This window comes from Garra rufa, unplaced genomic scaffold, assembly GCF_049309525.1.
Source record: "Garra rufa unplaced genomic scaffold, GarRuf1.0 hap1_unplaced_001, whole genome shotgun sequence".
Classification (NCBI taxonomy): domain Eukaryota; kingdom Metazoa; phylum Chordata; class Actinopteri; order Cypriniformes; family Cyprinidae; genus Garra; species Garra rufa.
Window position 1 is genome coordinate 20,363,727 of NW_027394276.1, and position 23,802 is coordinate 20,387,528.

General features: G+C 42.0%; 10 non-coding genes across 10 annotated transcripts; 6 read left to right on the plus strand and 4 right to left on the minus strand.

Annotated features, from left to right (window-relative positions):
* Positions 1-930: 930 nt before the first annotated feature.
* Positions 931-1,002, minus strand: trnag-ucc (transfer RNA glycine (anticodon UCC)). The gene has a single exon. It is a non-coding gene; the product is annotated as a tRNA-Gly (tRNA).
* A 505-nt stretch (positions 1,003-1,507) lies between these two features.
* Positions 1,508-1,623, minus strand: LOC141303850 (U5 spliceosomal RNA). Its single transcript, XR_012343817.1, has one exon. It is a non-coding gene; the product is annotated as a U5 spliceosomal RNA (small nuclear RNA).
* Positions 1,624-2,022: 399 nt separating this feature from the next.
* trnag-gcc (transfer RNA glycine (anticodon GCC)) lies at positions 2,023-2,093 on the plus strand. The gene has a single exon. It is a non-coding gene; the product is annotated as a tRNA-Gly (tRNA).
* Positions 2,094-3,404: 1,311 nt separating this feature from the next.
* On the minus strand, positions 3,405-3,520 carry LOC141303851 (U5 spliceosomal RNA). Its single transcript, XR_012343819.1, has one exon. It is a non-coding gene; the product is annotated as a U5 spliceosomal RNA (small nuclear RNA).
* Positions 3,521-13,163: 9,643 nt separating this feature from the next.
* LOC141303917 (U5 spliceosomal RNA) lies at positions 13,164-13,279 on the minus strand. Its single transcript, XR_012343883.1, has one exon. It is a non-coding gene; the product is annotated as a U5 spliceosomal RNA (small nuclear RNA).
* A 2,434-nt stretch (positions 13,280-15,713) lies between these two features.
* On the plus strand, positions 15,714-15,786 carry trnar-ccu (transfer RNA arginine (anticodon CCU)). The gene has a single exon. It is a non-coding gene; the product is annotated as a tRNA-Arg (tRNA).
* A 357-nt stretch (positions 15,787-16,143) lies between these two features.
* On the plus strand, positions 16,144-16,215 carry trnai-aau (transfer RNA isoleucine (anticodon AAU)). The gene has a single exon. It is a non-coding gene; the product is annotated as a tRNA-Ile (tRNA).
* A 698-nt stretch (positions 16,216-16,913) lies between these two features.
* trnar-ccu (transfer RNA arginine (anticodon CCU)) lies at positions 16,914-16,986 on the plus strand. Its single transcript has one exon. It is a non-coding gene; the product is annotated as a tRNA-Arg (tRNA).
* Positions 16,987-17,575: 589 nt separating this feature from the next.
* On the plus strand, positions 17,576-17,648 carry trnar-ccu (transfer RNA arginine (anticodon CCU)). Its single transcript has one exon. It is a non-coding gene; the product is annotated as a tRNA-Arg (tRNA).
* A 3,277-nt stretch (positions 17,649-20,925) lies between these two features.
* Positions 20,926-20,998, plus strand: trnar-ccu (transfer RNA arginine (anticodon CCU)). The gene has a single exon. It is a non-coding gene; the product is annotated as a tRNA-Arg (tRNA).
* The last annotated feature ends 2,804 nt before the right edge of the window (positions 20,999-23,802 follow it).

Below are 23,802 nucleotides of genomic sequence, written 5' to 3' on the forward strand. Positions count from 1 at the left end.
TTTTCTAGAAGGAGCTCCAAACTTTGCATATTGACCCAACCCCCCTTTCCCTGGATTTGACGTGTAACAGTTACGCACCATTACTAAATCCAGGGCAATGTGAAGGCCGAAGTTCTCTCAGCCGAGCATTGGTGGTTCAGTGGTAGAATTCTCGCCTGCCACGCGGGAGACCCGGCTCCGATTCCCGGCCAATGCAGGAACGGAGTCCTTTTAATTAAGTTGTGTGTGTGCTTGCATGTGTGTAAGGTTCTTTAAATTGAAGCCTGATTTACTTGAAGGAGCTCCAACCTTTGCATACCGACCAACCCCCGTTCCCTGCCGAATCTTTTCAGAAACTCATTAGTCCGTCTATATTCGTCAAATGCCTATAAAACTTGTTCACTTTATCTATAGGTTGACGAAGTTTAGCAGTGGGCAATATACTCGTAAATGCGGTGTTAATTCCAAACGTTCTCCCTCCTTTTCGAGCATTGGTGGTTCAGTGGTAGAATTCTAGCAGTGGGCGATATGATCCACGTAAATGCGATGCTACTGCCACATGATTTCCCATCCTTTTTTTCATGTTCCCATTATGAAAAGTAAAAAAAAAAATAGTAATAATAGTAAAGTGGTCCAAATGAGGACCCCCCTGTAATGTGTAGCATTCAAGATATTGGGAGACTCAATAAGATCAAGGCAGGTTGATTTGTTTTTTTCATGGAGTAGTGGCTCCTTATGCTGATGTCGGTGAAGTCAAGTCGGCTGGAGGCGAAGCACAGCGGGTACAGCTCCTCGTTAGTATAGTGGACAGTATCTCCGCCTGTCACGCGGAAGACCCCGACGGGGAAACCCAGATCTTTGCTGCTGCTGAAAGACTCATCCAAAAGATTTTGGTGCTGACAGAGGTCACAGAAGGAGTTCTGCTTCAACGTCAGCCAGAGCCAAAACAAATGCGTTGGCCGGGAATCGAACCCGGGTCAACTGCTTGGAAGGCAGCTATGCTCACCACTATACCACCAACGCAAGTTCCCGACTCCAGCTTTTAGCCATCTGAAAAGAATGCTTGAAATGCACAAGTCACTGATAGGGCAAAAGGAGCTGAAGCCATCTTTGTTTGTATCCCGTCATGTACGAGAGAGTGCTGTCTTTCCATGCGGGCTAAAGAAATCTGGAGCTGCGACGCAGAAAGCGCAAAGGCCGCAAGTACAGAACGTGGTGAGGCGCGCTTCGTTCCACCGCCCATTGGCTGGTGGCCAGTTTTACTCTTGACACTCCAATACAGCTCTGTTGTGAGCAGAAAAGAATGCTGGAAGTACATAAGTCACTGACAGGGCCAAAGTAGCTGAAGCCCAAGGTTTGGATCCCATCATGTCATGAGAGTGCCATCTTTCCATGCTGGCTGAAAAAAAACGTGAAGTTGCGACACAGGAAGCGCAAAGGCTGCAAACACGGTCCACGAGAAAGCACGCTCTGCTCCAATGCACATTGGTGTGTGGTCAGATTTAGTCTGCTATTGAAACTGCAGTGCAGCTCTGCTGTGAGCAGAGCACCCAAAAATACAGGTCACTCGGAAAGGTTCCCCTCCACGGAAATCTTTAGTAAAAGGCGAAAGATTTATGCGTCTATGAAGAGAAACTCGAGTTGTGTGCCCATGCGCTTGAGCATGTGCGCTCCCTGTGGTAAACCACTATACTCACAAAGGGTAATCTAGGGTGCCGATAAGATTTTCATCTCCCCCTCACTCCAAATGGGAGGAGTAAAAGTTAAAAAGTCTCTTCCATCATCCATTCTCGCCTGCCACACAGGAGGCCTGGCTCTGATTCCCGGGCAAATGCAGGAACAGAGTTCTTTTAAGTAAGGGGTGTGTGTTTGCATGTGTGTGGGATTCTTTAAAATGAGCCTTGAAGGCCAAGCCTGATTTTCTAGAAGGAGCTCCAAACTTTGCAAATTGACCCAACCCCCCTTTCCCTGGATTTGACGTGTAACAGTTACGCACCATTACTAAATCCAGGGCAATGTGAAGGCCGAAGTTCTCCCAGCCGAGCATTGGTGGTTCAGTGGTAGAATTCTCGCCTGCCACGCGGGAGACCCGGGTCCGATTCCCGGCCAATGCAGGAACGGAGTGCTTTTAATTAAGTTGTGTGTGTGCTTGCATGTGTGTAAGGTTCTTTAAATTGAAGCCTGATTTACTTGAAGGAGCTCCAACCTTTGCATACCGACCAACCCCCGTTCCCTGCCGAATCTTTTCAGAAACTCATTAGTCCGTCTATATTCGTCACATGCCTATAAAACTTGTTCACTTTATCTATAGGTTGACGAAGTTTAGCAGTGGGCAATATACTCGTAAATGCGGTGTTAATTCCAAACGTTCTCCCTCCTTTCCGAGCATTGGTGGTTCAGTGGTAGAATTCTAGCAGTGGGCGATATGATCCACGTAAATGCGATGTTACTGCCACATGATTTCCCATCCTTTTTTTCATGTTCCCATTATGAAAAGTAAAAAAAAAAATAGTAATAATAGTAAAGTGGTCCAAATGAGGACCCCCTGTAATGTGTAGCATTCAAGATATTGGGAGACTCAATAAGATCAAGGCAGGTTGATTTGTTTTTTTCATGGAGTAGTGGCTCCTTATGCTGATGTCGGTGAAGTCAAGTCGGCTGGGGGCGAAGCACAGCAGGTACAGCTCCTCGTTAGTATAGTGGACAGTATCTCTGCCTGTCACGCGGAAGATCGGGGTTCGATTCCCCGACGGGGAGACCCAGCTCTTTGCTGCTGCTGAACGACTCATCCAAAAGATTTTGGTGCTGACAGAGGTCACAGAAGGAGTTCTGCTTCAACGTCAGCCAGAGCCAAAACAAATGCGTTGGCCGGGAATCGAACCTGGGTCAACTGCTTGGAAGGCAGCTATGCTCACCACTATACCACCAACGCAAGTTCCAGACTCCAGCTTTTAGCCATCTGAAAAGAATGCTTGAAATGCACAAGTCACTGATAGGGCAAAAGGAGCTGAAGCCATCTTTGTTTGTATCCCGTCATGTACGAGAGAGTGCTGTCTTTCCATGCGGGCTAAAGAAATCTGGAGCTGCGACGCAGAAAGCGCAAAGGCCGCAAGTACAGAACGTGGTGAGGCGCGCTTCGTTGGCTGGTGGCCAGTTTTACTCTTGACACTCCAATACAGCTCTGTTGTGAGCAGAAAAGAATGCTGGAAGTACATAAGTCACTGACAGGGCCAAAGTAGCTGAAGCCCAAGGTTCGGATCCAATCATGTCATGAGAGTGCCGTCTTTCCATGCTGGCTGAAAAAAAACGTGAAGTTGCGACACAGGAAGCGCAAAGGCTGCAAACACGGTGCACGAGAAAGCACGCTCTGCTCCAATGCATATTGGTGTGTGGTCAGATTTAGTCTGCTATTGAAACTGCAGTGCAGCTCTGCTGTGAGCAGAGCACCCAAAAATACAGGTCACTCGGAAAGGTTCCCCTCCACGGAAATCTTTAGTAAAAGGCGAAAGATTTATGCGTCTATGAAGAGAAACTCGAGTTGTGTGCCCATGCGCTTGAGCATGTGCGCTCCCTGTGGTAAACCACTATACTCACAAAGGGTAATCTAGGGTGCCGATAAGATTTTCATCTCCCCCTCACTCCAAATGGGAGGAGTAAAAGTTAAAAAGTCTCTTCCATCATCCATTCTCGCCTGCCACACAGGAGGCCTGGCTCTGATTCCCGGGCAAATGCAGGAACAGAGTTCTTTTTAAGTAAGGGGTGTGTGTTTGCATGTGTGTGGGATTCTTTAAAATGAGCCTTGAAGGCCAAGCCTGATTTGCTAGAAGGAGCTCCAAACTTTGCATATTGACCCAACCCCCCTTTCCCTGGATTTGACGTGTAACAGTTACGCACCATTACTAAATCCAGGGCAATGTGAAGGCCGAAGTTCTCCCAGCCGAGCATTGGTGGTTCAGTGGTAGAATTCTCGCCTGCCACGCGGGGGCCAGCCGTGGATAGTTGGAACACGCTGACAGCCAATGAAATGCAAGCTTTGTTGCCGCTGTCCAAGGTTTTGAATTACACCGACAACCAATCAGATTTTTTCACATTATTTGGGGTAAACGTCTGGACCGGGGTTCGAATCCCGCTCACTGCAGTTTTGCGCTCTGCTCAAATGTGAACTTAAAGCAAATGTAAACACAAAAAGACACCCTACAGCCTTCCAGTAAAAACGTTACATCATTATTTACATGAAACAATTATTTATATTTCTTTTATGTGTGGTTATTGGCCAAAGTAGCTACAGTATTGAATCAGCATCTTGGACAGCATCAGATTTAATAAAACATATATAAATCTTACTCAAAATTCAATATTTATTTGTCATGTTATGTTTATAAATGTTTTATTTGACATGTGTTAATAAATATATTTTATATTATATATATTTATATGTAAAACATATTTATATATTCATATATTTTATTTTTGTATTTACTATATAAATACTGAACTTTATAAATGTTATTCAAAATTCAATATATATTTGTCATGTTATTCTGCAAATTCCAAATGTACAAAATAAGGTAGCAACTTTATATTAAATTTTATATAATTTATACATAATTTAATTTTTATGTATTTGTATATATATATATATATATATATATATATATATATATAATTTGCAACTGTAAATCCTGTAAATTTGTTTTTAAAGTTTACATGTTTTTGTGGGTACAAACAAGTGTGATGTATTTTAGTTGCATTTCTACTTTATTAATTTTATTTGCTTATTTTTGTAAATGTGTGTTTATTGGCCAGTTTAGCTCAGACAAAATTAAGCAGAAATAAATGTTATTTATTAATGTCAGGTTTTAATCTACAAACATCAAATTAACAAAAGATTTAAAAGTAAAAAAACAACATTTTAATTTATATGACATAAAAATAATATTGACATGAGTTGTGGATTAAAAGGTGCTGAACTAGTTATTCAAAATTTCACATGAGAGGTATGTTAAAATCTACATCAGTTCAGCCTGAAATGTGTATATATTTTTCTGTATAGAGAATGACCATAAAGTATGTAATATCAGTATAATATGTTGCATTCAAAAATGTATCTACAAAATAAACAATTTAACCCATTATTCTAATTGATGATAAGCCAAATAGTGTTTGAAGATTATATCAGGTGAGACAAGTTCTTTACTTAAAATCAATGCTTTATTAAATTGACTCAAACATGCCTTCAGTGGAATTTAGAGAGTTCTAAAACAAGTGTAAACAAAAAAAGAAAAAAAAAACACAAGTATAACCAAGGAAATTCTAGCTGCTGCAAAGCAATGGGAGTGGACAAAAAGAACAAGGTCAATTAGATATATGTACACAAGCAAATAACAATCAGTTAGATTAATCAGTACACATTTTACAAACAGTTGCAATTCACCAGAATATGCTCCGTTTAGGTCTTATGTGCTAGGATGAATGTTAAGGACAAAAACAATGACCAATTAAAATGTAACTGAAAGGAATGGATGGCGCAACAGAATGGTGCAACATGAAAATAATGGATGATTACAATTAGAATTTCTATTTTCTATTTCTATTTCTGGGCAGTAAATGTATTTTCCTGCCACTCCAGGGATGGCCGTATGGATGTGTTGGCTGTTTGGTCCCTGTTTAAGGACTATGTGGCAGAATCTGCACAGGCGGCCTGCTCGAGAACAGCTCCAGCTGCTCATGTCATGGTCATGCTTAGGCAGAAGAACAAGAACGGGTGGCTGAGCTGAGGGAACTAGGAATTAAAAAGAAGTTTAAGATTTAAGAAAGACAAAAAAAATGGACAGGGTAAAAATAATTAATTACATGGTTAATATAAATTGCAGAGTTAATATGGAAATGATGGAAATAAATAAAATGACTAAAGCAGAGTTAAGACAACATCTTAGTGTCAGAGAAGTTTACAAAATGGAGGGGTCGTCTACATGTTGTTCATTCTTACCATTTTCACCACTGTCCTCAAAGGCAAGTGCTTTGTGTGAAGCGGTGCCAGCAGCACTTGTGCAGAGTTCTGAAACAAAGTACAGTCTTTATGTTTTGCATTTGAACAGGTTATTAGCATCATAGTACGATGACAAATTTTGGTTGTGTTTGTGATAACGATACTAAACTAAATCTGACAGGGTTTCCGCTGGTCTCATCAAATCAAATGTAATACTTTTTATAATGCATTTAATTTTTTTACTGCCACGCACGACCCATATATAAATATTTAACATAAATATATAATAAAAAGGTGATTCTTAACTTATAGGTACTTTTTTTGTTCTTTGGTCATTTTTTTTTTTTGACAAATTCCTATTCCTTTGTTAAGCTAAAATTAAAACCACCTACTTTACTATTATGATTTTTCCATACTTTTCAACCTCCTTTTAGGTCACCTTGTTGCACACCCAGACTTTTAAACTTCAACAATGAAAATACAGTTTATAAATATTACTTATCTGGTAACTATTAATGTACCTGAATTAAGCACTAATAAAATAATAATAATATTATCTCTCACTGAAAAATAATATGTTTCAATCCAGTCATGTTCCAGCATTGGTATGAAGCTTCCCTACAATTATGTTAATTTCATGTCATTTTCACCAACACACACATTTTTTTTTAAATATTTCAAAAGGTCTCATCACTCATTAAACATTCATCCACAATTTATGAGATCATGCTCTACTTAATATTAAAATTCAATATTCATTATCTAATAAGATCTTACCCAAACTAATGTTTAGTTTCAGAGTGTGACAGGTGTACAGTTCATGATTTGGACCTTAGGGCAGTTAATTTGTCTCGTTGACAACTGTATAAATATTTTACAATCTGAAAAAAAATGGTAAAACTAGTTACAAAAATGATCTTAAGACAATTCCTGAGTGACATAAGTTATTCTATTTTTAAAAAACAGCTGTATATTGTGATGTGGTGGAAATTACAGTTGTTCATTGCAAAAAAATAGTAAAATATAAACAATTTCTCTTGTAATCTAAGTTTCAGACCTTAAAACTTGACAAACTATTTGGGTCTGTGTAATGTGACTTTCGCACATTTTTATTTTCTTCAGCTTAGTTGAAGAAACGCGCATAAATATATAACTGGTCAATGGTTTTTAATGTTTAAAAACAATTCTGTTCTGCTCACCAGGGCTAAAAAAAAAAAAAAATTCTATGCTAGTATCTGTTAAAATGTAGTTCATTGTTGTGATAAAAGCTGAATATTGAGCATCATTACTCCAGTCTTCAGTGTTACATGATCCTACAGAAATCATTCTAATATACTGATTTGCTGCTCTGTTATGATTATTGGTGCTCAAACATTATCCATGGTTCTTCTTATTAATATTGAACACTTTTTTTTCCCTTTAATTTTCCATTTTTGTGGAAATCATGATACTTTTTTTTTTTTTTGAATTATTTGATGAATAGAAAGTTAAAAAAAATAACAGCATTCATTTGAAATAAAATATTTTTTAAGATTGAATGTATTTTCACTTTTGATCAAGTTAATTTGTCCTTGGGAAATAATATATATTACTTTCTATTAATCAAATAATTCTGGAAAAAAATTTAATCATTATTTCCACAAAATTGTGAAGCAAAAACATATGTGTGTGTATATATTGATCATTAGAAATGTTGCAAATCAGCATTTTAGTGTGACTTTACTAAGGACTGGCATAATGATGCTATAAATCAAACTGAATCACATAATACAATCACATATAATATAAGTTATATTTTAAAATGCATTCACATAAAAGGTATCATAAATTGAAATTATATATCATATTATATACTATACTATATATATATTACATATTATATAATATAGACTATTCAAAAACATTAAACAATCTTAATGATCCCAAACTTTGACCGGTTATATGTTTTAAATTAAGTGCCATTGATTTTGACAATGCAATGATGATAGTCTTGGATATGTGAGAAAATCTATATAATTTAAACTTCATCACTTCTAACCTTACTTAAATCAGCATATTCATGATATCTTCCCCTTAAATTGTTTTCTGCTGATTCATTCAAGAATCAATCAAGTTTCAGTCTTTATGAATGTATCAATGATTCATAGACTCAAAAATTATTTAACTAAAAAAAAAAAACCGCAGATTTATTCCGTAACAAAACACTAATTATTACTTGTTTATTGAATGACAAATCTGCAATCGTGGTAATGTCCTGAAAACAGCTTTCTCTTTTGGTCCGCTCACGTTGCTTAACTAGGCTACATCGTATGTAATTTTCTTGACTTTAATACTTTTAATGCCCCGCGGAAACCCTGTCTGATCATCAGCCCTACACTAAAATGGAAACATACCTGGAGTTGACTCAGGCCTTTCTGCTGAGGTCTCCTTCACTAGGAACATCAGTTCTGCTGGAAGAGCGCAGGTGTCTTCCCCTTTAGGCCTGGAGAGGCTGGAGCCACACAAACGTAAATAGACCAATTATTATATTTATGTAACCAAAATTAACTCAACATTTGATTACATGATCTAGATTACAGTGTTTTTACCATCAGCTGGTGATGCCTTCAATCCAGCACTTGTATCAGGAGTTGGTTTGGATAGTGCAGCAGATGGAACTATAACATACAAAACCATCAGTCATTTCAGAGTTTACAATATATGCTAGTAATAGTATAGTGTTGGTGTTAGTAGAAACTAAAACAGCCATATGTTTCCTTCTCCTGCCTGTCATAGATTTAAAATGCTTACATTTACACACTGTATACCTTGAGACCATCTTACAGTTTTTTTTTCAGTCCCTAACAAGCGTTTGTCTAAACAGTTGTCACATTTTCAAAACTCTAAACACGATTAGCACAGCATCGGTCTTTTGTGGCCATACCATTCACACATCGCTGCATCTCTCACTGCATCTGCTCCTGTCACTGCATCTCTCACTGCATCTGCTCCTGTCACTGCATCTCTCACTGCATCTGTTCCTCTCACTGCATCTCTCACTGCATCTGTTCCTCTCACTGCATCTCTCACTGCATCCGCTCCTGTCACTGCATCTCTCACTGCATCTGCTCCTGTCACTGCATCTCTCACTGCATCTGCTCCTCTCACTGCATCTCTCACTGCATCTGCTCCTGTCACTGCATCTCTCACTGCATCTGCTCCTCTCACTGCATCTCTCACTGCATCTGCATCTCTCACTGCATCTGCTCCTCTCACTGCATCTCTCGCTGCATCTGCTCCTCTCACTGCATCTCTCACTGCATCTGCTCCTCTCACTGCATCTGCTCCTCTCACTGCATCTCTCACTGCATCTGCTCCTCTCACTGCATCTCTCGCTGCATCTGCTCCTCTCACAGCATCTCACTGCTCCTGCATCTCTCACTGCATCTCTCACTGCTCCTGCTCCTCTCACTGCATCTCTCACTGCATCTCTCACTGCTCCTGCTCCTCTCACTGCATCTCTCACTGGAATCAGCTGTGGTTGGCCCAATTTACCCAACATAAATCAGCTGTGTGTCAATTATTCAATTGTTTGTTTATTATCAGCTGAGATAAATTTTTGATATTGTTTTTGAACCGATATCATTGCAGAAGCAGAGGTTTTTATACTGTATCTAAGGTTTGGAATATTGTTGGATGTTGCTATTGTGGGATGTTGTGTGTTAACATTAGTAAATACTACAAAAACAATCCATAATTTTGTTGGTAAGTATAGCTTGTCTGTTAAGAAAATGTAAGCATTGTGGAAATGTGTTCACTGACTCCATATTGGGTGAAAACGACATGAAATGTGTGAATGGTATGGCCACAAAAGACAGATGCTGTGTTTAGAGTTTTGAAAATGTGACAACTGTTTGGACAAACGCTTGTGAGCGACTGAAAAAAAAACTGTAATAATTGAATGACAGTGGTGATGAGTTTCTGGATGTACTATACATTCAATATATGATTACCACATAATATATGTCTCAACTCACAAACAAATGAATCATGTTCATTCATGTATTGCATTCACTTTCTATTGCATCGAATTATCATCATTTCCTGAAATGTGTCATGTGAAATGATCATGCTTAACATACTAAACATACAGTATTGTGTATTTCTTTTATATGTTTGTTGTTTATGTGATTTACAATATTTGATGTACTATAAACTATTAAGCAAATCAAGTCAAATTATTTTATTTAGCAACACAGGTGGAATTTAGTGGAATTAATTTGATTTCAATTCTGTTTCCTGACATTCCAATTCCAAATCCAATTCCATTCCAGGAAGTGAACTGGAATTTACCATTCATTCTCAATTCAATTCATGAATGGCCCCAATCCTGTTTGGAAACATGTGGCCTAACCCTGAAGATCGCAGAGATTGGATACATTAATTTTGTGCTTTTTTTAGTTCGTTTTAGCTATATGTAAAACTTAATTAAATCCCACAGACATGCCAAACCAATGTACTACCCTAAACACTACTCACTAGTCTGAGCAGGAGGAGCAATCTGACTCAGTGAACAAGCCTGCATTCAAGTATTAATACCCAATGAAACATGAATGCAGAACAAAAATGCATACTTACCCTCATTGTAGCTGGTATCAATTCATCATGGCACGAATTCATAGTCCTTAGGACAGTAAGTACATTCTCCCTGGGAAGAATAGCACTTTTTTCTGCATCTTGATCTACCATGGAAGAAAAACTGAATTTTAGGTTTAAAATTGGTTTTGTTAAAACCAATCAAACTCTTTGCACTGTTATGTTATAACATATATGCCCTTTACGTTGCGCAAGGCTTATATATATATGCACACACATACGGTCTGAGATAAAGTTATCAAATCAACTGTAAACATCTATAAATATTATTCCCTGTCATGCACAAGACTAGTTTTCTTTTCAGAATATTCCTTTTATTATTAGTAGGGTATATAAAAATAATTAAGGAATATTCTGTCTTGTGCATGACAGGGAATAATATTTAGATATTTTTACAGATGGTTTGGTAGCTTTATCTCAAAAGGTTATGTTGTTTAATGGATGTTCATTATTTCACACATTGAAAGTTGTAAAATTATTATAAAGCCCATACATTTGTTTCTAAAATTAGGCTATTAAGCCTTGTGCAACGTAAAGGACATATATTAAAGTCTACCTTATCTAATTTGCACAAAGAATTTACAGCAGTAAGCTACCTTAGACAGTGCAATGTGTATCTGCGAGTTATCAACACATTACTACTGAAAACCATTCACATAAACGTAAAAACAACAACATATTCATTCATTATTTAGCTCGTATTTACCACAAGCCAAACGAGTGATATCATGGTAACTAAACTTAACCGAATGACATAAAAACTGTACACATGAACATATAAAACGATCATGTTCATTCATAACTTTGCGTGCAAATCAACCTTTGATGATATAATAGTAAACAAAAGCAGACAGCGTAAAGTTTAGTAACGACCAATGGAGCGAAGCGGGCGTTTTCGCTCAACAACTAATTGGATATCATTATTAACGGCACCAAAAACGTAACCTATAAGGTAATATATATAAATAAAGTAACTTACCTTTGATAGATGTGCTGAATAAAATGAACGAGGCAGATCTTCACTGAGAGTATTTCACGCTCCGAGTCGGTATGAAAATGGCGACTTCAAACTTCCCGGGGAGACGAAACACGGAAGAGCGCCACTAGAGCGTCAGTGGACAAAAGAATATTGCATCCGTAGTAGTTTAGCACTACCATTGAGAATGAATGGGAAACGGTTTAGGGCCGTTTAGCTAAACTATCCACGGCTGCCGCGCGGGAGACCCGGGTCCGATTCCCGGCCAATGCAGGAACGGAGTGCTTTTAATTAAGTTGTGTGTGTGCTTGCATGTGTGTAAGGTTCTTTAAATTGAAGCCTGATTTACTTGAAGGAGCTCCAACCTTTGCATACCGACCAACCCCCGTTCCCTGCCGAATCTTTTCAGAAACTCATTAGTCCGTCTATATTCGTCAAATGCCTATAAAACTTGTTCACTTTATCTATAGGTTGACGAAGTTTAGCAGTGGGCAATATACTCGTAAATGCGGTGTTAATTCCAAACGTTCTCCCTCCTTTCCGAGCATTGGTGGTTCAGTGGTAGAATTCTAGCAGTGGGCGATATGATCCACGTAAATGCGATGTTACTGCCACATGATTTCCCATCCTTTTTTTCATGTTCCCATTATGAAAAGTAAAAAAAAAAATAGTAATAATAGTAAAGTGGTCAAAATGAGGACCCCCTGTAATGTGTAGCATTCAAGATATTGGGAGACTCAATAAGATCAAGGCAGGTTGATTTGTTTTTTTCATGGAGTAGTGGCTCCTTATGCTGATGTCGGTGAAGTCAAGTCGGCTGGGGGCGAAGCACAGCGGGTACAGCTCCTCGTTAGTATAGTGGACAGTATCTCCGCCTGTCACGCGGAAGACCGGGATTCGATTCCCCGACGGGGAGACCCAGCTCTTTGCTGCTGCTGAACGACTCATCCAAAAGATTTTGGTGCTGACAGAGGTCACAGAAGGAGTTCTGCTTCAACGTCAGCCAGAGCCAAAACAAAGGCTTTGGCCGGGAATCGAACCTGGGTCAACTGCTTGGAAGGCAGCTATGCTCACCACTATACCACCAACGCAAGTTCCAGATTCCAGCTTTTAGCCATCTGAAAAGAATGCTTGAAATGCACAAGTCACTGATAGGGCAAAAGGAGCTGAAGCCATCTTTGTTTGTATCCCGTCATGTACGAGAGAGTGCTGTCTTTCCATGCGGGCTAAAGAAATCTGGAGCTGCGACGCAGAAAGCGCAAAGGCCGCAAGTACAGAACGTGGTGAGGCGCGCTTCGTTGGCTGGTGGCCAGTTTTACTCTTGACACTCCAATACAGCTCTGTTGTGAGCAGAAAAGAATGCTGGAAGTACATAAGTCACTGACAGGGCCAAAGTAGCTGAAGCCCAAGGTTCGGATCCCATCATGTCATGAGAGTGCCGTCTTTCCATGCTGGCTGAAAAAAAACGTGAGGTTGCGACACAGGAAGCGCAAAGGCTGCAAACACGGTGCACGAGAAAGCACGCTCTGCTCCAATGCACATTGGTGTGTGGTCAGATTTAGTCTGCTATTGAAACTGCAGTGCAGCTCTGCTGTGAGCAGAGCACCCAAAAATACAGGTCACTCGGAAAGGTTCTCCTCCACGGAAATCTTTAGTAAAAGGCGAAAGATTTATGCGTCTATGAAGAGAAACTCGAGTTGTGTGCCCATGCGCTTGAGCATGTGCGCTCCCTGTGGTAAACCACTATACTCACAAAGGGTAATCTAGGGTGCCGATAAGATTTTCATCTCCCCCTCACTCCAAATGGGAGGAGTAAAAGTTAAAAAGTCTCTTCCATCATCCATTCTCGCCTGCCACACAGGAGGCCTGGCTCTGATTCCCGGGCAAATGCAGGAACAGAGTTCTTTTTAAGTAAGGGGTGTGTGTTTGCATGTGTGTGGGATTCTTTAAAATGAGCCTTGAAGGCCAAGCCTGATTTTATAGAAGGAGCTCCAAACTTTGCATATTGACCCAACCCCCCTTTCCCTGGATTTGACGTGTAACAGTTACGCACCATTACTAAATCCAGGGCAATGTGAAGGCCGAAGTTCTCCCAGCCGAGCATTGGTGGTTCAGTGGTAGAATTCTCGCCTGCCACGCGGGAGACCCGGGTCCGATTCCTGGCCAATGCAGGAACGGAGTGCTTTTAATTAAGTTGTGTGTGTGCTTGCATGTGTGTAAGGTTCTTTAAATTGAAGCCTGATTTACTTGAAGGAGCTCCAACCTTTGCATACCGACCAACCCCCGTTCCCTGCCGAATCTTTTCAGAAACTCATTAGTCCGTCTATATTCGTGAAATGCCTATAAAACTTGTTCACTTTATCTATAGGTTGACGAAGTTTAGCAGTGGGCAATATACTCGTAAATGCGGTGTTAATTCCAAACGTTCTCCCTCCTTTCCGAGCATTGGTGGTTCAGTGGTAGAATTCTAGCAGTGGGCGATATGATCCACGTAAATGCGATGTTACTGCCACATGATTTCCCATCCTTTTTTTCATGTTCCCATTATGAAAAGTAAAAAAAAAAATAGTAATAATAGTAAAGTGGTCAAAATGAGGACCCCCTGTAATGTGTAGCATTCAAGATATTGGGAGACTCAATAAGATCAAGGCAGGTTGATTTGTTTTTTTCATGGAGTAGTGGCTCCTTATGCTGATGTCGGTGAAGTCAAGTCGGCTGGGGGCGAAGCACAGCGGGTACAGCTCCTCGTTAGTATAGTGGACAGTATCTCCGCCTGTCACACGGAAGACCGGGATTCGATTCCCCGACGGGGAGACCCAGCTCTTTGCTGCTGCTGAACGACTCATCCAAAAGATTTTGGTGCTGACAGAGGTCACAGAAGGAGTTCTGCTTCAACGTCAGCCAGAGCCAAAACAAATGCGTTGGCCGGGAATCGAACCTGGGTCAACTGCTTGGAAGGCAGCTATGCTCACCACTATACCACCAACGCAAGTTCCCGACTCCAGCTTTTAGCCATCTGCGGAAGCGTGCTGGGCCCATAACCCAGAGGTCGATGGATCAAAACCATCCTCTGCTAAGCTTGTTTCACTTTTATTTGTGCCCAGGTGCTGCAAGACAAGTTAGAAATGTGTGCAAGATTCAAGTTATGTTGAAAAGACCAGTGCACAGGCTCTACATCAAGACAAGCAGAGTGGCGCAGCGGAAGCGTGCTGGGCCCATAACCCAGAGGTCGATGGATCGAAACCATCCTCTGCTAAGCTTGTTTCACTTTTATATGTGCCCAGGTGCTGCAAGACAAGTTAGAAATGTGTGCAAGATTCGTTATGTTGAAAAGACCAGTGCACAGGCTCTACATCAAGACAAGCAGAGTGGCGCAGCGGAAGCGTGCTGGGCCCATAACCCAGAGGTCGATGGATCGAAACCATCCTCTGCTAAGCTTGTTTCACTTTTTTTTGTGCCCAAGTGCTTCAAGACAAGTTAGAAATTTGTGCAAGAATCATGTTATGTTGAAAAGACCAGTGCACAAGCTCTACATCAAGTCAAGCAGAGTGGCGCAGCGGAAGCGTGCTGGGCCCATAACCCAGAGGTCGATGGATCGAAACCATCCTCTGCTAATCTTGTGTCACTTTTATATGTGCCCAGGTGCTGCAAGACAAGTTAGAAATGTGTGCAAGATTCAAGTTATGTTGAAAAGACCAGTGCACAGGCTCTACATCAAGATAAGCAGAGTGGCGCAGCGGAAGCGTGCTGGGCCCATAACCCAGAGGTCGATGGATCGAAACCATCCTCTGCTAAGCTTGTTTCACTTTTTTTTGTGCCCAAGTGCTTCAAGACAAGTTAGAAATTTGTGCAAGAATCATGTTATGTTGAAAAGACCAGTGCACAAGCTCTACATCAAGTCAAGCAGAGTGGCGCAGCGGAAGCGTGCTGGGCCCATAACCCAGAGGTCGATGGATTGAAACCATCCTCTGCTAAGACTTCTGAGCTTGTATATATGACAGAGCCCCCAAAAAAGAGAAATGTTCAGAGCCTGTTCGTGAAAACCTGAAGTCACTTGGTCCTCTCACAAAAGTTGTTCACCCAGAAGCTGAATGAGATGAAGAACTAAAAGAAAAAGTAAACAGCTGCATGACAGCCCCAGTGGCCTAATGGATAAGGCACTGGCCTCCTAAGCCAGGGATTGTGGGTTCGAGTCCCATCTGGGGTGACTTTCAGCAGAGTGGCGCAGCAAAAGTGTGCTGGGCCCATAAGTCGATGGATTGAAACCATCCTCTGCTAAGATTGTTTCACTTTTATATGTGCTCAGGTGCTGCAAGACAAGTTAGAAATGTGTGCCAGAATCAAGTGATGTTGAAAAGACCAGTGTACGGGCTATACATCAAGGCGAGCAGAGTGGTGCAGCGAAAGCGTGCTGGGCCCATAACCCAGAGGTCGATGGATCGAAACCATCCTCTGCTAAGCTTGTTTCACTTTTATATGTGCCCAGGTGCTACAAGACAAGTTAGAAATGTGTGGAAGATTCGTTATGTTGAAAAGACCAGTGCACAGACTCTACATCTAGACAAGCAGAGTGGCGCAGCGGAAGCGTGCTGGGCCAATAACCCAGAGGTCGATGGATCGAAACCATCCTCTGCTAAGCTTGTTTCACTTTTATTTGTGCCCAAGTGCTTCAAGACAAGTTAGAAATTTGTGCAAGAATCATGTTATGTTGAAAAGACCAGTGCACGAGCTCCACATCAAGTCAAGCAGAGTGGCGCAGCGGAAGCGTGCTGGACCCATAATCCAGAGCTCGATGGATCGAAACCATCCTCTGCTAAGCTTGTGTCACTTTTATATGTGCCCAGGTGCTGCAAGAGAAGTTAGAAATGTGTGCAAGATTCAAGTTATGTTGAAAAGACCAGTGCACAGGCTCTACATCAAGACAAGCAGAGTGGCGCAGCGGAAGCGTGCTGGGCCCATAACCCAGAGGTTGGTGGATCGAAACCATCCTCTGCTGAGCTTGTGTCACTTTTATTTGTGCCCAGGTGCTGCAAGACAATTTAGAAATGTGTGCAAGATTCGTTATGTTGAAAAGACCAGTGCACAGACTCTACATCAAGAAAAGCAGTGTGGCGCAGCGGATGCGTGCTGGGCCCATAACCCAGAGGTCGATGGATTGAAACCATCCTCTGCTAAGACTTCTGAGCTTGTATATATGACAGAGCCCCCAAAAAAGAGAAATGTTCAGAGCCTGTTCGTGAAAACCTGAAGTCTCTTGGTCCTCTCACAAAAGTTGTTCATCCAGAAGCTGAATGAGATGAAGAACTAAAAGAAAAAGTAAACAGCTGCATGACAGCCCCATTGGCCTAATGGATAAGGCACTGGCCTCCTAAGCCAGGGATTGTGGGTTCGAGTCCCATCTGGGGTGACTTTCAGCAGAGTGGCACAGCAAAAGTGTGCTGGGCCCAGAAGTCGATGGATTGAAACCATCCTCTGCTAAGATTGTTTCACTTTTATATGTGCTCAGGTGCTGCAAGACAAGTTAGAATTGTGTGCCAGAATCAAGTGATGTTGAAAAGACCAGTGTACGGGCTATACATCAAGGCGAGCAGAGTGGTGCAGCGAAAGCGTGCTGGGCCCATAACCCAGAGGTCGATGGATCGAAACCATCCTCTGCTAAGATTGTTTCACTTTTATATGTGCCCAGGTGCTGCAAGACAATTTAGAAATGTGTGCAAGATTCGTTATGTTGAAAAGACCAGTGCACAGACTCTACATCAAGAAAAGCAGTGTGGCGCAGCGGATGCGTGCTGGGCCCATAACCCAGAGGTCGATGGATTGAAACCATCCTCTGCTAAGACTTCTGAGCTTGTATATATGACAGAGCCCCCAAAAAAGAGAAATGTTCAGAGCCTGTTCGTGAAAACCTGAAGTCACTTGGTCCTCTCACAAAAGTTCTTCATCCAGAAGCTGAATGAGATGAAGAACTAAAAGAAAAAGTAAACAGCTGCATGACAGCCCCAGTGGCCTAATGGATAAGGCTCTGGCCTCCTAAGCCAGAGATTGTGGGTTCGAGTCCCATCTGGGGTGACTTTCAGCAGAGTGGCGCAGCAAAAGTGTGCTGGGCCCAGAAGTCGATGGATTGAAACCATCCTCTGCTAAGATTGTTTCACTTTTATATGTGCTCAGGTGCTGCAAGACAAGTTAGAAATGTGTGCCAGAATCAAGTGATGTTGAAAAGACCAGTGTACGGGCTATACATCAAGGCGAGCAGAGTGGTGCAGCGAAAGCGTGCTGGGCCCATAACCCAGAGGTCGATGGATCGAAACCATCCTCTGCTAAGCTTGTTTCACTTTTATTTGTGCCCAAGTGCTTCAAGACAAGTTAGAAATTTGTGCAAGAATCATGTTATGTTGAAAAGACCAGTGCACGAGCTCCACATCAAGTCAAGCAGAGTGGCGCAGCGGAAGCGTGCTGGGCCCATAACCCAGAGGTCGATGGATCGAAACCATCCTCTGCTAAGCTTGTGTCACTTTTATATGTGCCCAGGTGCTGCAAGACAATTTAGAAATGTGTGCAAGATTCGTTATGTTGAAAAGACCAGTGCACAGACTCTACATCAAGACAAGCAGAGTGGCGCAGCGGAAGCGTGCTGGGCCCATAACCCAGAGGTCGATGGATCGAAACCATCCTCTGCTAAGCTTGTTTCACTTTTATTTGTGCCCAAGTGCTTCAAGACAAGTTAGAAATTTGTGCAAGAATCATGTTATGTTGAAAAGACCAGTGCACAAGCTCTACATCAAGTCAAGCAGAGTGGCGCAGCGGAAGCGTGCTGGGCCCATATCCCAGAGGTCGATGGATCGAAACCATCCTCTGCTAAGCTTGTGTCACTTTTATATGTGCCCAGGTGCTGCAAGACAAGTTAGAAATGTGTGCAAGATTCAAGTTATGTTGAAAAGACCAGTGCACAGGCTCTACATCAAGACGAGCAGAGTGGCGCAGCGGAAGCGTGCTGGGCCTATAACCCAGAGCTCGATGGATCGAAACCATCCTCTGCTAAGCTTGTTTCACTTTTATATGTGCCCAGGTGCTGCAAGACAAGTTAGAAATGTGTGCAAGATTCGTTATGTTGAAAAGACCAGTGCACAGACTCTACATCAAGACAAGCAGAGTGGCGCAGCGGAAGCGTGCTGGGCCTATGACCCAGAGCTCGATGGATCGAAACCATCCTCTGCTAAGCTTGTTTCACTTTTATATGTGCCCAGGTGCTGCAAGACAAGTTAGAAATGTGTGCAAGATTCGTTATGTTGAAAAGACCAGTGCACAGACTCTACATCAAGACAAGCAGAGTGGCGCAGCGGAAGCTTGCTGGGCCTATAACCTAGAGCTCGATGGATCGAAATCATCCTCTGCTAAGCTTGTTTCACTTTTATATGTGCCCAGGTGCTGCAAGACAAGTTAGAAATGTGTGCCAGAATCAAGTGATGTTGAAAAGACCAGTGTACGGGCTATACATCAAGGCGAGCAGAGTGGTGCAGCGAAAGTGTGCTGGGCCCATAACCCAGAGGTCGATGGATCGAAACCATCCTCTGCTAAGCTTGTGTCACTTTTATATGTGCCCAGGTGCTGCAAGACAAGTTAGAAATGTGTGCAAGATTCAAGTTATGTTGAAAAGACCAGTGCACAGGCTGTACATCAAGACAAGCAGAGTGGCGCAGCGGAAGCGTGCTGGGCCCATAACCCAGAGGTCGATGGATCGAAACCATCTCCTGCTAAGCTTGTTTCACTTTTATTTGTGCCCAGGTGCTGCAAGACAATTTAGAAATGTGTGCAAGATTCGTTATGTTGAAAAGACCAGTGCACAGACTCTACATCAAGACAAGCAGAGTGGCGCAGCGGAAGCGTGCTGGGCCCATAACCCAGAGGTCGATGGATCGAAACCATCCTCTGCTAAGCTTGTCTCACTTTTATTTGTGCCCAAGTGCTTCAAGACAAGTTAGAAATTTGTGCAAGAATCATGTTATGTTGAAAAGACCAGTGCACAAGCTCTACATCATGTCAAGCAGAGTGGCGCAGCGGAAGCGTGCTGGGCCCATATCCCAGAGGTCGATGGATCGAAACCATCCTCTGCTAAGCTTGTGTCACTTTTATATGTGCCCAGGTGCTGCAAGACAAGTTAGAAATGTGTGCAAGATTCAAGTTATGTTGAAAAGACCAGTGCACAGCCTCTACATCAAGACGAGCAGAGTGGCGCAGCGGAAGCGTGCTGGGCCTATAACCCAGAGCTCGATGGATCGAAACCATCCTCTGCTAAGCTTGTTTCACTTTTATATGTGCCCAGGTGCTGCAAGACAAGTTAGAAATGTGTGCAAGATTCGTTATGTTGAAAAGACCAGTGCACAGGCTCTACATCAAGACATGCAGAGTGGCGCAGCGGAAGCGTGCTGGGCCCATAACCCAGAGGTCGGTGGATCGAAACCATCCTCTGCTGAGCTTGTTTCACTTTTATTCGTGCCCAAGTGCTTCAAGACAAGTTGGAAATTTGTGCAAGAATCATGTTGTGTTGAAAAGACCAGTGCACGAGCTCTACATCAAGTCAAGCAGAGTGGCGCAGCGGAAGCGTGCTGTGCCCATAACCCAGAAGTCAATGGATCGAAACCATCCTCTGTTAAGCTTGTGTCACTTTTATATGTGCCCAGGTGCTGCAAGACAAGTTAGAAATGTGTGCAAGATTCGTTATGTTGAAAAGACCAGTGCACAGACTCTACATCAAGACAAGCAGAGTGGCGCAGCGGAAGCGTGCTGGGCCCATAACCCAGACCTCGATGGATCGAAACCATCCTCTGCTAAGCTTGTTTCACTTTTATTTGTGCCCAAGTGCTTCAAGACAAGTTAGAAATTTGTGCAAGAATCATGTTATGTTGAAAAGACCAGTGCACGAGCTCCACATCAAGTCAAGCAGAGTGGCGCAGCGGAAGCGTGCTGGGCCCATAACCCAGAGGTCGATGGATTGAAACCATCCTCTGCTAAGCTTGTGTCACTTTTATATGTGCCCAGGTGCTGCAAGACAATTTAGAAATGTGTGCAAGATTCGTTATGTTGAAAAGACCAGTGCACAGAGTGTACATCAAGAAAAGCAGTGTGGCGCAGCGGATGCGTGCTGGGCCCATAACCCAGAGGTCGATGGATTGAAACCATCCTCTGCTAAGACTTCTGAGCTTGTATATATGACAGAGCCCCCAAAAAAGAGAAATGTTCAGAGCCTGTTCGTGAAAACCTGAAGTCACTTGGTCCTCTCACAAAAGTTGTTCATCCAGAAGCTGAATGAGATGAAGAACTAAAAGAAAAAGTAAACAGCTGCATGACAGCCCCAGTGGCCTAATGGATAAGGCTCTGGCCTCCTAAGCCAGAGATTGTGGGTTCGAGTCCCATCTGGGGTGACTTTCAGCAGAGTGGCGCAGCAAAAGTGTGCTGGGCCCAGAAGTCGATGGATTGAAACCATCCTCTGCTAAGATTGTTTCACTTTTATATGTGCTCAGGTGCTGCAAGACAAGTTAGAAATGTGTGCAAGATTCGTTATGTTGAAAAGACCAGTGCACAGGCCCTACATCAAGATAAGCAGAGTGGCGCAGCGGAAGCGTGCTGGGCCCATAACCCAGAGGTCGATGGATCGAAACCATCCTCTGCTAAGCTTGTTTCACTTTTATTTGTGCCCAGGTGCTGCAAGACAATTTAGAAATGTGTGCAAGATTCGTTATGTTGAAAAGACCAGTGCACAAACTCTACATCAAGACAAGCAGAGTGGCGCAGCGGAAGCGTGCTGGGCCCATAACCCAGAGGTCGATGGATCGAAACCATCCTCTGCTAAGCTTGTTTCACTTTTATTTGTGCCCAAGTGCTTCAAGACAAGTTAGAAATTTGTGCAAGAATCATGTTATGTTGAAAAGACCAGTGCACGAGCTCCACATCAAGTCAAGCAGAGTGGCGCAGCGGAAGCGTGCTGGGCCCATAATCCAGAGGTCGATGGATCGAAACCATCCTCTCCTAAGCTTGTGTCACTTTTTTATGTGCCCAGGTGCTGCAAGACAATTTAGAAATGTGTGCAAGATTCGTTATGTTGAAAAGACCAGTGCACAGACTCTACATCAAGAAAAGCAGTGTGGCGTGCTGGGCCCATAACCCAGAGGTCGATGGATCGAAACCATCCTCTGCTAAGCTTGTTTCACTTTTATTTGTGCCCAAGTGCTTCAAGACAAGTTAGAAATTTGTGCAAGAATCATGTTATGGGTAAAAGACCAGTGCACAAGCTCCACATCAAGTCAAGCTGAGTGGCGCAGCAGAAGCGTGCTGGGCCCATAACCCAGAGGTCGATGGATCGAAACCATCCTCTGCTAAGATTGTTTCACTTTTATATGTGCTCAGGTGCTGCACGACAAGTTAGAAATGTGTGCCAGAATCAGTGATGGGCAAGCTACTTGGAAAATGTAGTGAGCTAAGCTAACAGTTACTCTTCATTAAATGAAGCTTAACTACACTAAAGCTACAGCCTTGGGTAATGTAGCAAGCTAAGCTACAGCATCATGGCAAAAGTAGTTCACTACATCTAAGCTATTTTTTAAAATTTCATTTTTCTATTGAACCAACATCATACCAAGTCAATGCTCTCTCAGTGATCAATTAAATTGTCAGTCATATAGGCATACAAGTTCAGTTTAATGGTTTATTTAACCACTCTTCCAAACCAATTTGGCAAAAAAAAAAAAAAAAATCTGTATCATGTACAGGCCTGGATTTATCTCATATTTTGGGGGGTTGAATTCTTTCTTGAAAAAAATAAAAACAAAAAAAGCAATGGCACCAGTTTCACAATATTAAACGAATAAAACGGGGAAAACACACAATTTGTAAATAAAATAATTGTATACATATTATTGAATAACATAGTCTATATATGAATGGGTGTTCGTCAACTGACTGCATGTCGTCAGAGTTTACAGTGTTGACAGCTTCGTAAAAAACAGCCTAATGGAAGCGCTGTAGATTTGTTGTATATAGCTACTAAAATATGACAGACCGCACAAAAACAGCACTTTAATTTACTGCCGTGTTTGAACAAAGATAGTGATTGATTTCATGAATACAGGAGCCTGATTTTTTTAATTGTCAGAATCTATAGTACATAACAAATACAAAAATAAAAACAAATCACAAACTTTTGCAGTCAAGACTGTGAATAAGTGATGTTTTCTGAACAAATTTAGGGAGGAGCTCGCGCAGATAATTAACACGGCTGGTTCACCATCAGCAATCATTCCCGTTATCCAATCAACCCAGGAAATCCCTATAAATATCACAACATTCCTACCTTCACTATCTCTTGTTTCATCAAAGGCCCTCCTCCTCCCCGTCTCCTCACCTTTTTTTTCCCAAAGGGGGAGCGCTTATAGGGTTCGGGCCAATGCTGAGCTCGGACCCCTCCCCCTGGGCGGGGGAGAGCCCTGGGCTCGGGAATGGCTACCGAGCTCGAGGCCCTCTCCCGGACAGCACGCCAAATACGCTCAACCTTTCACTCAGTTCATTATCAGTAAGAGGGAACTCGTTAAAAGACAAGTGTGGAATGTAAGTCAGATTTGGCCCAGACCCTGTTACTATCTGGGAAGCAAAGCTAAATTCTATTGTAAATTTAGCTAAAAAGTCTTTGAGAGGAAAAATTAAAACGACAGGTCACAGCGGCAAGGCCTATAAGTCACATTTTATAATATTCTGAAATAAACAGGCCTACAGCATAATGTTATGACATTATTTCCCTCACTCCACAACAAATCCTTTAACTTTAATCTTATTCAGAACAGAACAATGATGAAATAAATAAATAAATAAATTTGCCAAAACAATCCAAAACAAATTAAATGTGAAACTGAAAGTAGTTGGGCTTATGTAGACTACCTCTCTTGCCACAAATACAAATGTTTCCATATCTGCAATGTATTTGAAGCAAAATTATTATGCATTGGGTAAGCTTTGTACTTCATGCACGTCGATGGAAAATATCATGATGAGCAAAAATGTGCCACGGGACCGGTGGTCATGCTGAACTGCACGTAATACACACTATTTAAATTGACTAATGTTTTGGGTGACTGTTTTATTTTTCAAATGTGTGCGCGTAGACACCAGCGCGATCAAACAGCTGAATATCATATTCTGTCATGTTGGTCATCATAGTAAAGGCATAATTCACTAC